The sequence below is a fragment of the Telopea speciosissima genome, chromosome 4 (assembly GCF_018873765.1).
Source record: "Telopea speciosissima isolate NSW1024214 ecotype Mountain lineage chromosome 4, Tspe_v1, whole genome shotgun sequence".
Taxonomy (NCBI): domain Eukaryota; kingdom Viridiplantae; phylum Streptophyta; class Magnoliopsida; order Proteales; family Proteaceae; genus Telopea; species Telopea speciosissima.
This window is the reverse complement of record NC_057919.1, coordinates 33,831,528-33,843,471: the sequence shown is the minus strand read 5'-3', so window position 1 is coordinate 33,843,471 and position 11,944 is coordinate 33,831,528. Positions and strand designations below refer to the sequence as shown.

The following is an 11,944-nucleotide window of genomic DNA, read 5'->3' as shown; positions in this document are numbered from 1 at the left end:
TCTGCCAAAATGCCATAGATCCGCTGGAGAACCTCATTTGGAGGCACCAAGGTAGCAAGGACATGAAGGGGAATAGAGGACAACACATGGCGGAGTAGAGTGACCTGAGGACAGCAGCTTGGCCTTCCACCCAGCAACCCTTCTCCTCAACTTTGCAATCAAATCATCAAAGAAACAGCCCTTGCCGGCCTGTGTGAAGAGGTGCCCCCAAGTAGGTAAGGGGGAGGGAACACCTCGGGAAACCAGTGACCGCACCCACCAGTCGAGCTCTACTACTCGACACCTTATCCCCCACCACAAAAACAACTTTTCTGCTTGTTGACCAGCTGCCCAGAAAAACCCTCATATCTGGAGATAAAGCCAATGATCTGCTTAAGAGAGGTTTTTAACCCCCTAGTGAAGATAATGGTGTCGTCCGCATAGAGATAGTGGGAGATGCCAGGGCACCCCCGGGGGAGTGCATAGTAAACTGCCGGCCTTTAGCGAACAAATTTGAGATGCCCCTACTAAGAACATCCTCAACCAGAATGAACAGCGCCGGTGACAAGGGATCCCCCTGACGCACACCCCTAGAAGACTTGAAAAAACCTGTTGCCTGCCCTCCCAACACAATAGAGAACCAACAGTTATCTACCGTTTTCCTTACCAAGTCTATCCAAGCATCGGCAAACCCGAATCGAGCAAGCACCGAGAAGAGGAAACTCCATTCCAACCTGTCATACGCCTTGGCCATGTCTAGCTTCAACACCACATTTCCCCCCCTCGTCTTCCTATTCAACCCCGAAGTAACCTCCTGTGCAATAGAGATGTTATCATGAATGCTCCGGCCCTATACAAACGCACCCTGCTCCTCCGCAATCAAGGATGGGAGAACACCTGCTAGCCTGGATACAAATATCTTGGCAATAATCTTGTAAGCAAAATTACAGAGACTAATAGGCCGAAGATCCGACATTACCTCCGGACAGTCCCTTTTTGGAACCAACACCAGGTTTGCAGAGGTATAGCTTCCTGGTAACGCCCCACCTCCAAAAAAGTCTTTCACTGCCTCCCAGACATCATCACAAATCACATCCCAGCACGCCGTGAAGAAATGGCCAGAGAAGCCATCAGGACCCGGGGCACTGTCGCAAGAGAGAGAAAAGACTGCCAATCTCACCTCCTCCAAAGATGGTGGGTCAAGCAAAGCTGCATTATCCCTCTCAGTCACCACACCTGAGGAATATAAGACAGCAACTCCTCATCCACGATACAGCCCTAGGAGGAGAACATATCAGCAAAATAGGACACAGCAACCTCCTGCGCTCCCTCCTGAGAAGTAACCCAAGCCCCCTCGCTTGACCTGATTCTCCTGATATCCCCCTGCTTTCGTCTAACATTAACCATGTTGTGGAACAATTTAGTGTTTCTATCCCCTTCTTTCAACCAAGAAACTCTGGACTTCTGCTTCCAAAAAATCTCCTCCTGCAACAAAACCCCCTCCAGCACTCTCCTAGCCTCCCCCAAACCCTCCCGCTTCTGCGGGCTAGCATCCTGGTCCGCTGCCACCTCTGCCCTACTGACCGCATCTTCAGCATCCCTAACCTTCTGGTGAATATTGCCAAACACCTCCCTATTCCAAGTATGCAGGGAGCCCCTTAAGCGTTTCAACCTCAAATACAGAGCAACCAGAGGGGTGCCACTAACCGGCACCACCCACTGAGACTTCACAAACTCCTAGAAATTAGCATGGTGTAGCCACATTTACTGAAATTTGAAACCTGAGTGAGGCCGACTCCCACCGAAAGAGCAAGAAAGCCAAAGTGGCGAATGATCCGAGCACACCCTACTCAAGTGGGACACTTCACATTGTGGAAACACTGACATCCAAGCTACGTTAACCAAGAAACGGTCCAGCCTTTCCAACACCCTACTAGCACCCTCCTGGTTATTAGACCACATGAACATGTTGCACACATAGCCCAGATCAAAGAGACCTGCCGCACTGACACAGTCACCAAACTCATCCATAACCATAGAACAAGTTGGCCTCCCCCCCCACCTTGTCTTGTGGGGCCAAGATTGCATTGAAATCTCCCCCCATTGCACACAGTAGCCCAGTGCCCACCGAAAACTGAACCAGAGCCTCCCACAGCTCTCTTCTTTCCCCCACCGGGTAGAGACCATGAACAAAGGTGACCAGGAACCGCACCGAGCTACCCAAACTACAGTCTACCGAGACAAACTACTGCTCCTCCACAACCACCTGGACCTACAAAGACGCCCTCCAAAAGATCCAGATTCGATCTGAAACGTGAGCCTCAGCCATGCCAATCCTCCTTTGGATCAAGCGCGCTTTCGATGGCTGCGCTTTTGGATCAGCAATGGCAACAATGTCTGCATTATGCAGATTGATCAAAGTCTTCAAGCGCCTCGAAGTGGGCTTATTCCCTACCCCTCTGGCATTCCAGAAGATAAAATTCATGACAGGACAATAGGAAGTGAACCTGCCAGCCCCATGGACCTAGTAATCCGCCTAAGCTCCTCACCACAGAGCTGTCGAACACCCCTCTGTAGTCTCTGCCTCCCCCTCCTACCTCCATGCTGATCCCATCTTACCACTGGAGGCAACCATCTCTGAACCCGCAAATGCCTCTTGTAAACCTTATCAGCGGGTTCCCTGACCCGCTAGCCCCCCCAACCGGCATAGGGGAAACCAACGGAACAGCAGCGTCTTCCACAGCAGCACCCTGAGGTGCTCGACACACCCTCCCCTGAAAAGAGGCCTGGAAGGCCAAGAACCCATCCATCACAGCCTTGCTATCCACCACTCCCACCTGCTCCTCACACACCTGTGTGTCATCCTTGCAACTGGTCACACCCGAACACCCTTCAAAATAAGGCCCAGAGCCCACATCCACTGACCGAGATCGCAAGCCCCTAAAGCCACTTACCCCACCCTCACATCTTTACAGCAACAGCGAATCGCTCTCCTCCACCAAGCCATCTGCATTAGCCAAGCCTACCGGTGAACCAACCAGCACATCCAGCTCCCCATCAGCCCCTGTCTCGCATTCCACCGTAGCCCCACCCTCCCCCTCCACTACACCAGCATGACTGTCGACCAACACCGGAGCCACACCTAAGGCCCCACAACCCTCCACATCACTCACCTGCACCTCTGCCACAACGGCAGCCGCTCCAGGCAACCCAGTGTGAGCCACCCCAGGCACCGAGACAACATTCCTCCACCTGCCACCCTTCCCACCTGAAGCAGCACCCTGAACTGTCGTCACCAACTGACGAGAAGTCCCCTCCCCTATGGGCACCGGAACACGCCAGCCATTATGATCAGCCTCCGAAACCAGACCTTCAAGGGCACCCCCCCTGCAGAGGTGGTGCAGAGGACTTGCTAGCAGCCTTAAGACCACGTTTGGTTGAAGGTGTCGTAGGAGTCGGATTCTTAAATTGGATCGGTTTCTTAAGAATCTAGTTCATGTGGATTTGGATTCTGATAAAAAAACTTGTTTGGTTACCCAAAATCTGTCAGGTGGAATCCAGCTGAAAAACTGTTTGGTTGCCCTGGTTCTGTCAGGTGGAATTCGACTGAATCCATATGTACAACTGTTTGGTTACCCTAAGTCTGTCCGTTGGATTCTACTTGAATTTTGTCTGAAAAAATATTTTAACCTTGTTTTGTTATACAACATATGCATACATTTAATATGACTTTATAAAAAATAAGATAATCAAAAATTTGGATTAAAATTCTCAAAAGAAAGTCTTTCCCAATTTTTCATGTATCCATAAAAATTATAAAATTAGCACTAATTGGTGTTATGTTACTTCAAAAAAGCAAAACTCATAGTATGGGCATTTTCAAACAACAGAGATCTCTACATATGATAAAAAAATCCATATCCATTTAATTTAAGTACATGCATATAAATTTTTTGTAAAATTTCAAAGATGTCATTAAATTTGGGTACTTGTGTGGATTGGTGTCATAACTGACTATGCTATGAACAGTTGAATAAAAAGGGCATTGGTGGATTCGAACCACCATCCCTGGAACATGCGCATGTTCCAAGTGCTCTACCAATTTGAGCTAAAGACCCTTGACGTGGAGCTTGGAAAATGCATCTTGAGTTAAGGTGAGCTTGAGATGGTAGTTCCCGCAAAATGAACCTCAAAAAAGCTTTCTTAAATGGATGGCTTCAGGCTTATTTCCTAGTTTCCTATACTTGTCTCACTTGCTAACAGAATGCAACAGATTCAGGCTTAAATGGATGGCTTCAGGCTTATTTCCACAAATATGGTCTTCTGATTTTTGAATCAGTAACAAACCCTTTCTGGTCTTCTGATTTTTGAATCAGTAACAAACCCTTTCTGGGTATTGTGTAGCAAATTGAACTGTTTCCTCAGCGTCCCAATAGATTGTTCAAATGTAAAGTTATGTGGTGACATATGGAGCAAGTATTAATCTCTTAGGCGAAGTCTTCTTAGCCTCTACAACCGGGTCAGTGATAATGAGAGAATGTATACCTTTCTAGAGCAATAGTATGGTCATCCTGTAGTGTGAAGTGAACTATGGTGGAGGAAAAAGTTGATCTTGAAGAAATGAGAGTAAATGCCTACTTGTAGTAGGAACTAGGTCCTGGGGCAGGAAATCCTGATGTGTGGAAGTGGATAAGAAAATGATGAAAGTGAAAGAATGCCTTTAAGTGTACTCCAGGAGTATTTGCGAGCACTCCTTCAACTCAGTCCAAGGGTCAGATTAGAAATTAAGAGCTAATCCTATTGGAGCTAGGAGAGGGGTAAAAAACAGTAAATTCACTACTCAAAATAGAAATCAGAGTACAGAAACAATACGAGCAATCAATTCTGATCAGTGGTTATAAAAATCAGCAAAAATAGATTGCTAGAACAAGTAAAATTTCAGTACAAAGAGGGTACTAAGAGGCTCATTTAGTGTGTCCTTTAAAACTAGTTTGTAAAAACTGGTGGCGCCTTGATCCATGGTTCTAAACTATTCATTTATTTGATATATATTAGGTTATATCACAAGGCAACACCCAACTTCAAATTTTAATCTCAGCACAAGTAGGGTATTGTTGTCCACATTATGTATCAGTCCAACCAGTTTTTTGCCCGGTAGGGGCTGATCAAGCCCAACCAAATGTTTGAGGACATAAACCAGGAAAACTCCTCTCCTAATCACAAGCTATAGGAGGTGTCCTATACTGACTAGGACTTGCCAAAACAGAATAGAAAAAGGATTGGAATTTATAGTAAGGATTCCAGCCTTTACAAGGAAACTAATTAATAAAAAAATAAGAAGACAAACACGCTTTAAACTAACCCACAGTTGGAGAACCAGAACTAAACCATTGTTACAGCCCAAAACGAGAACCGCAAGGGGGTTTTCTAGTCTGGTGGTTCTCCTCATGCGTTGGGTGTGCCCTGATTTGGTTATAGGATGCTGGTAGTTTAGATTGTAAAACAGCAAAAGGATTGATGAGGGGTGTGTTATTATATGGGACGTGATTTGTGTGAAACTCTGGAAGAAGCTGTGGATATGTTATTATATTTCTAAGATCCATGATTGGTACTCTTTGTCTTTTCATAAAGGGCAGTCCAATTATAGCTATGTCATCTCTGTCATCCAGATGCATATGCACTTTGGCTTTTGGAGGATTAAATGATTTTGAGGTTGGAGGATATTGTCTGTATTGGCGAACACCTCAGAGTAAGGAACTAGGAAGTGTTCATCTCCATGCAGGAGCAGGGTTGTAAGTCATGAAGTTTAGATCCTATGGTTACTTAGCATTAAACTTTTATTCTTTTGAATCTTTTATACTTCAATTGCCTCACACTAGTGGTCTCATCCCTTGTAAAATTGAGTGAGATTGGCCAGCTTCTAAATGCAAGAGGCTTTTATAGGGTAAAAATCCATGAAAAAATCAGGACTTGTCATATGCCCCCATACTAGACGGTAGGGTAAGTACATGTGGCTAAGTTCAAAGAATTGAATCTTCACTTAACAAACAAATAGTGAATAATTTAACAATAAAATGACCTCAGTCAATAACTGAATGCCCAAGACATAAATGGGTAATAGAAAATTCTATGTATCTAGACAACCAAATGTTTGAGGACATAAACATTTTGAAATTCCTTGTGATTCATTTTAAGGGGTTTTATTTAAAAGGTGAGAAAAGGTGGAGGAAAAGATTATTCTCTCTAAATTCTTCCAACTATTCACAATTATATTGGCGAGCTAAAGGTATTCCCAGCCGGACGAATACAAAGAAAACAAAAGATATGGGAACATAACCCCTAACAAAAATGAAGCATTCAAGAAGGATACCTCACATTGGGTTCCTAACTACATAGACACCGAGAGAGCAATTAATCAAGTTTCCGGATCTACAAGTAGAAGCTATTAAACAAAAGACAGATTACAGGAAAGAATAGCGGATTAATTTGGCATCAATATCTGAGACCACATTCTGTCACGTCTCTGACCATTAGAGAAATCGATCAAAACAACTAGGAAGCAAAATAGACTAAATCTAATAATGAAGCTTGTTTAAATAAAAGAAAAGACAAGAAGATTGAGATGAAAGGGATGTTCACTGTGAACAGAGTATAGATTCAACATTAATCCACTAAATTGTACACTAAAGTAAACTATAGCAACTAGTTCGACAGACATGAAAGGATTTAAATCTGACTTCTTTTTTTTTATCAAATTCAATGAGAATTGATACCAAGAGGTAGCACTTAAGCTCTTGGTTCAAAAGAAAAAGGAAATAAGAAGTTACGGAAGAATTACATAGCTCAAAAATAAGGGTAAAACAGGGTACTGCCAGGAAGAAGGGAAAATAATGGAGAACTAACCTGAACTGGTGAGAAATGAGTGTATTGAACTTCGTAGAACCTGAAATGGGGAAAAAGTTAGTCAGCAATCAATAATTCCATTTTTTTTTTTAAAAACCCTAACTACATAGACACCGAGAGAGAGACAGAGACAAAAAACGAGAACGATAGAGAGGGACCGCAGAGAAGAACTTGCGCTTGGAGTTGCAGATTTTCTTCATCACAGAGAAAAAACGAGAACGATAAAGAGGGAGAGAGCAGAAAAGAACCTGCGCTTCCTTGGAGTTGCAGATCGTCTTCGGTTCCTTGGAGAAGAGATGGCTGAAGACCAAAGAGAGAAAGAGAGTCGTGATTTCTCGGAATCTTCGTTTCGAGATGGCTGAAGAACCTTCGTTTCAAACCAAAGAGAGAAAGAGAGTTGCAGACACTAGTTGTTAATGCGCTTGGATGAAGTACCTTCGTTTCAAACCAGAGAGAGAAAGAGAGTTGCAGACACTAGCATCGTCTTCGGTTCCTTGGAGAAGAAACGAGAAGAGCCGCTGAAGACCAAACCCTAGCAATCAAGAGATGGAGTGCTTCGTTTCAATCCCGAGTTTTGGAGTCCACAAGAATCCATGCCATTTATATGAAGGCCTAGAATCCTGGACTCGATTTGGAATTCACCCCAAGGGGCGAATTCTTGTGGATTCCCAAATTTACACTGAAAAAAGGATTTTCATGGATTCTTGAAATCCAACACGGAACCGGGTTCCGAGAAACCAAACACTCCAAAAATTTGGGAATCCGGATTCCGTTGAATCCGTCTCCGAAGAATCCTCCAACCAAACGCGGTCTAAGAGCCTTCCTGCAGACCTCCACGCCATGGCCAATTTTTGAACACCCACCACAGTACGAGGGCAGCCTTTCAAAGACAATTTTCTGGAAAACCCCATGTGAACCACAACCTACCCACACCTGTGAAGGGAGGGAGGCCCTTAAATCCACTTCAATACATACTCAAGCTGCCACTGTGCGAGTACAACTCACTGTCGCTCCATCCACCTTGAGCACCCTGCCAATCGAACCTGCAATGGAGGCGAGAAAGTTTCCCTGATAGAAATTCACCGGCAGACCTGGAAGGGAGACCCACACCGGCGCAAATGGCGACTCCCAGCCAGGTGCAAAATCTGAAGTCCACCGCATAAAACGAAGCATGAAGCCCTGAATGGAGACCTGCTCCTTCAACTAGGTTTTGACAAAATCCACCAAAACAGAGAAGCGCAAAAGGAGGTGCTGCCGCCGATCCAGAACCGAGACCACCACGTCTCCTTGCAGGTAAAACCTCTTCTGCAGAAACTCCTTGATTACGAACAACGAAGGATGCCCATAACTGCACTTCGCAATGAGAGAAGTGGTGAAAGCCCCTTCTGAGAGAGCCACTTCATCATCTAAGAAAAACACCGCCGGGACCCCATGGAAAGTCGCTGGCTTCTTCAACTCAATTAGCGCAACAGCAGGCGAGAGAGACCGAGAGACTATCGCAGCAAATGAAGGTCGAGGGCCCTCGCAAGCCACAGGGGGGCCCCCAAGTGACGTCGCAGCAATGGGGCGATCCTCCTGAGGAGGCTTCCCCACGCAGAAACTCGAAGAAACCCCAAAAGCAATCCTGCGCCACGAGAGCCTAATGTGCGCACGCTAAAATAAAGTTACTCCTCGAACTAAGCCTACATAGTATTGTATTTCTTCTTTGTTTTTGTCATAGGTTCACATAATATCTGAAGCTCAACTAGATCACAATTCACAACCATAACTCTAAAAGCACAAATTCTGTAAAATACTGATAAACATTTGAAGAAATTTAGGAACATGACAATTAGTAGATATCACAGGTATAGGATATCCATTGACCACAGTCAACATGACATTAATATATGCGACTGGAAAAATGTTAGGAAAGAAATTCCATCATTAGCAGTACAACATATATTCTCATGCAAACCACACTGAGAACCACCTATTGTTTGCCCTCCATGCGTTGTATAATAAGAGGGGTCTGAATAGATACTACAAACACTCAAACAAAGCTTGTGAAGTATGTAAAGCTTTTCAGTTAGATCATCAACACCTATCATGGAGTTTCGACTATCAGTTAGTCAAGATCAAGCAATAGACAACTAATGAAATCAGTACACACAATATACAATTGGAGGGAGGGTTGTAAATATTAGAATGGCGTTCTCTAGTACTCTAGTTATATTTTCTGCTGCATAATTATTTGTTTTTCTCAATCTCATAACATGTTCATGGCAGATAGTATGGGGCAGCAGGTATAGCATTTGAGAACACTAAATTGCATTCAAGATGTCAATGCTTTATGGACTGTTTGTGTCTCTAGTACAATTGCAGCCATGGACAACCCTGCACATTATGCTATCTAGTTCATTTGTGACTCCAGATCACATAAAGTCTAAGAACATAATAGAATTACAAAACGAAAAAAAAAAAAAAAGAAACTCTTTTTTGTATGTTTATAGATGAAGTTATCTTCTTCATCTATAATGGCAGACCATATCAAGGGGCTTGTTTTAAAGCTGGAAGGATTCTAGGTATGTGAACCATGAAGAAAATGTATATTGATAGGATGCCCCCCCCCCCCCCCTCTTATGAATTGTCTGTAAATATTTCATCAGTAGAGAAGAAAAAATGGTTCGAAAGTTTCAAATTTAATAAAAGGGAAAGAAGAAATAAAGAAAAACGGACTTCCCTTAACCATCTACAGAGGCAAACTGCGATAATTTTAGATGAAACATCCCAAAAATTAAATCATATGTTATTCCATTAAAACAATCTGAATCATATGTAACATTTAATAAAACTGAATACACGTTTTTAGCGAAACATCCTAACTTTGCTTTGCTACTTGAAGGAAAATTAAAACTCTAAATTATAAATCAAATTGCCAACCAGGTATAAAGGAAATCAAATACAAGAAAGATCAGGATAGGAGGAAAAAAGAAGAATTATGAAAGAAGATTGAAGAGAAGCTAGGATTTTCCTGGCCATTTTTCTAGTCCAGGCCAAATTTGAAATTTGAATTGTTAGAACACTGGAAGATGTCAATACCATTGAAGAAGGTCAAAGTAGAACGATGAGAGAGAGAAGATTTTTTATGTTGGATTTTTCGCAGATACTACTTTGCTCTATGGGGTCGAAAGGTCATTGCCAGATCAAGATTGCAGCTGCTACTCACTGAATTGGTGTAGTTCAATGGATGAGACAACGATGTTATCCCAATTAAAGAACAAGTAATACCGTAGTTACACAAACATTGTGGTGACCCTTGAGCAGACCCTAGAGCTAAACTTCCTTGGGTTTTTAGTTTTTTTTTTTTTTTTTTTTTATAAAGAAAAAACAAATATCGAAATCTAATATACAGAAAATTTGTACACCCCTTGCAGTTTGGTCGAGTGGCACAGACACCCCAAAAACTTCCAATATATCACAGACACCTCCTATTTAATGATTTTATTACTACTTAGTCCACTCTGTTAAGTCTGTCTAGTTAAGTGATGGTTAACTCTTTCTTAATGGCGAAGGTACCCTTATCTGATGAGCTTCCCATAATACCCTTAAGGTTAAAACCCAAAATAAACCACCATTCATCATCGTCTTCAATGCTCTGAAGATGGAAGAAGGAACAACCGAATGAACAGCAGATGAGAACCTGCAATCCACGCAAAAAAGCTTCGATTTCTTTGTAAAGTGCATCGTCGAAGTATCCCATGCAAGAACGGCTTCGATTTCTTTGTGGTACTGTATTAGCAACTGGCCTACACTGTTAAAGAAACAGATACAAGTTAGCAAAAGTTCTGTAATGGCTGGAGGCATTGCTCAGATTTAGTAATAGGCAGGTGATTGAACTTGGAGTTGAGTTGGGAGGAAGAACCGTCCTTGGAGGTGGTGACGTTGAATTGCCAGATCCGGACTGCCGTCATAGAGAAGGTGGGGTGGTAGAGGCCCATATGACAGCGCCGGCGATGGCTGCAAGCAAGATTAGAGCGATGATGAGAAGGGTAGTCCAGAGACCGCAGATGCAGCAGCAGTTGCGGCAATTGCGACGGGGCTTGATCTGGGGACGATAAATGGGGCGGTTGTATAGCTGAGCCTTGGTGGGGTATCATGGGTTGGCATTGACGTTCAGTGTTTGAGGGTTTGAGGTGGACTTTGATGGAAAAATCCTGTCTGTCATCTCTTCAGACTTTCAGAACTTCAGGGCTTATCTTCTTCTTCCCTGCTTGGAAATTGAGGAATTGAATCTTGAATCTTGAATTGATGAGAGAAGAAGATTGATGCAGTAGTGATGTATAGGGTTCTTATGCTGTATGATAGACATAAAAGCAATGAAATTAAAGCAAGTGACGAAGGAAGGAAGGTGAGAGGAGAAATGGACGAGGGAGAGTTGGAACACAGGAGAGGAGACAATAACCCTCTACTCAAAACCCAGATGTCTCCTCACCTACTAATTTGGAACCTCTCTTCTAGGTTAACTCATGTGATTCCTAAATGACAATTTTCTTTCTGTTAACCCTTGCAAATTGACGTTTGAATAAATGGAATAGAATCACCTAGAAACAAATCCTACGTTTGACCATGAGAAGAGTACAAACATGCCACAAGCTCAAGCAGTGTCAATAAATCACCGCCACTTTCACTTGCACAGTAATCCCAGTTTCTGTTTCCATCATCAGTTAGTTAAACTGCAAGGGGTGTCCATGAAATTTTTCCTATCAATTTGAAAAGAATAAACATTTTGTTAAACTCATAGTGACACTCAGAGAGGGATGAATCAGTGCCTATAAAACTTTGGCTTTGTAAACAGGTTAAGCAATCACACACAAACATTCCACAACACAGCATATAACGTGGTTCACTTTTCGACTACATCCATAGCGTAAAATACAGCTTGGATTTCTCCAAACTTATCCCAAATGAATTGCACTTACAAGTTTTGCAGCATCCTTTGCAAGGAGCAACAGTCCCTAATTTGTCTACACCAACAAAAAGAAGCACCAAGCTCTCTGCTAAGTACCCACTTGTAGTGCAC

At 43.1% G+C, this 11,944-nt stretch overlaps 1 long non-coding RNA gene across 1 annotated transcript; it reads right to left on the bottom strand.

Annotated features, from left to right (window-relative positions):
- Positions 1-1,763: 1,763 nt before the first annotated feature.
- On the bottom strand, positions 1,764-11,211 carry LOC122660074. Its single transcript, XR_006332612.1, has 3 exons — positions 10,762-11,211; positions 10,633-10,634; positions 1,764-1,774 (listed from the first exon to the last, which is right to left on the bottom strand). It is a non-coding gene; the product is annotated as an uncharacterized LOC122660074 (long non-coding RNA).
- Positions 11,212-11,944: the final 733 nt, after the last annotated feature.